We start from the raw sequence: 2580 nt of genomic DNA on the forward strand, positions 1-2580 counted from the left end.
TTTAGTGTCGATTTTTAATTGTTTTTCTTCAATTTTTGAATTTCTTAAATAAGATTAATTTGTTTTATAAGTTTAGTACTTAGTGAAACTTTTGAAATAAATTTCCGTGGGAACGATACTTTACTTCATCACAATATTACTTGTTTGATGCATATACTTGTGTGTGCAAAATCGACAACATATTTGCAACCATAAAAAGTAATTTAACTTACCTATTATGCTCATTTCAAGTTCGCCTTACATCACTTTAGCAAATTCTTGACAAAGAGATTCATTGGTAGCACCAAAGATTATATCATCAACATATACTTGTACTACTAAAATATCTCTGTCTTTTCTTTTAATGAAGAATGTCTTGTCAACCCTACCTCTTTCAAAGTGTTTGTTTATCAAGAATTTAAAGAGTGTTGCATACCAAGCTCTAATAGCTTGTTTTAGACCATACAAAGCCTTTTTAAGTTTAAACACATGGTTAGGAAAGGTTAGACTTTCAAAACCGAGCAGTTGCTCTACATGTACCTCTTCATTAATTTTCCCATTCAAGAGAACAATTTTGACATCCATTTGATACAATATAAAGTTCATGTAACATGCAAAAGCTAATAACATTCTAATGGCTTCTAACCTAATTATGGGAGCATATGTTTCAGCATAGTCTATTCCTTCCTCTTAACTATAGTCCTTAACTACCAACCTAGCTTTATTCCTAACGATGTTGGCATTTCATCCATCTTATTTATAAATAACCACTTAGTTCATACAATGGGATAATCATTAAGTTTAGGTACTAAATCCTATGCCTTACTTCTCCAAAATTGATTTAATTCCTGTTGCATTGCTAAAATCCAATATTCATCATTCGATGCATCATCAATATGTTTAGGTTCAATTGAAAAATGAAAACAACATACTCGTAAACATGTTTGGCTCTTGCTCTAGTTCTTACGCCTTGAGTAAGTTCGCCAATAATCTTACTATCATCAACTTCCTTTCTTACCATAGGGTAACTAGGTTCCTTTTCTTCAATAAATTGTTCTTTGTTGCTATTTTTCTTGAGATGCCTTATCAATGTCTTTAGATCCTTCATTGTTGTGTTCAAGATCTTTAATTTGTTCTTGAAGGGTAACTATATCATCATCAAAATCTTCCTTTCTCAAAGGACGGTTAAAATCATCAAACAACACATGGATTGATTCTTCAACAACTAATGTTTTTTTGTTAAATACTCTTATGCATTTTGGAAGTTAAAGAATATCCAAGAAAAATTCCCTCATCTCTTTTGGCATCAAATTTCCCTAGATTGTCTTTCCCATTGTTTAGCACATAACATTTACAACCTAATGGATGAAAATATGCAATGTTTGGTTTCTTGACTTTGTAAAGTTCATAGAGTGTCTTCTTTAGCATCGGTCCATCCATTACTTTATTGACAATATAGCATGAAGTATTTATGACTTCTGCCTAAAAATACCTAGGCAAATTATTTTCGCATAACATAGTCCTAGCCATTTCCTCTAAAGTCCTATTTGTTTCTCTCAACTACACCATTTTGTTTTGGAGTTCTAAGGGCTAAAATTTATGACCATATCCATGTTCATCACATAATTGTTCAAAACCTAAGTTTTCAAATTCTTTGCCATGGTCACTTCTAACATTTGAAATAAGACACCCTTTTCATTTTCTACTCTCCCCTAAAATGGTATAAAACTCTTAAAGCTTCATCATTATGTGTGAAAAAATAAACCCATGAAAACCTAGTATAGTCATCTACTATTACTAGCTCATAAATCTTTCCACTTAAGCTAGTGGTCCTAGTTGGTCCAAATAAATCTATGTGAAGGAGTTGTAACGCTCTAATAATGGTGACATCCTTTTTAGATTTAAATGATCTTAACCTATGTTTCCTTTAGCACAAGCGTCACAAAGTTTATCATTTTCAAAATTACTTACGGAGTTTTATCACAAAATCTAAATATGAAATTTTAGAAAGTGTGTTCATGCTAAGATGTCCAAGTTTTCAATGCCACAAACAAGTGTCCTCATTTTTCTTAGCCATAATGCTAATATTGTTTAAAAACAACTCATCAAGATATACAACATAAGTATTAGCTTGTCTATGACCTATAAAGAGAATTTTATTTGTTCTAATGTCTACAAAATGGCAAATTAATGCTTTAAAAATAACTCTAGGACCTTATCACAAAGTTGACTCACACTTAACAAATTATGCTTGAGACCTTTCACAAACAACACATTTTCAATTGTGGAAGAAAAATTCTTACCAATAATGCTAATACCTTCTATATGACCTTTTAAGTCATCACCAAAAGTTATATTACCTCCTTTCTTTAGTCTCAATTCTTTGAATGATTCTTTGCTCCAGATCATGTGTTTAGAGCATCCACTATTAAGGTACCTTTCCTTCTTGTTATGCTTTTAACTTTAAGCATGCAAGCTCCTCCTACAAAGAAAAATTCAAACCTTTGATTTTGGTACCCAAACTCTTTTAGATCCTTTCGAGTTAGTCACCTTGGTTCCCTTAGGAACCCATTCAAACTTCACCATCTTACCATATGGAGG

This window comes from Theobroma umbraticum, unplaced genomic scaffold (assembly GCF_002168275.2).
Source record: "Theobroma umbraticum cultivar Fairchild unplaced genomic scaffold, ASM216827v3 scaffold_81.0, whole genome shotgun sequence".
Taxonomy (NCBI): domain Eukaryota; kingdom Viridiplantae; phylum Streptophyta; class Magnoliopsida; order Malvales; family Malvaceae; genus Theobroma; species Theobroma umbraticum.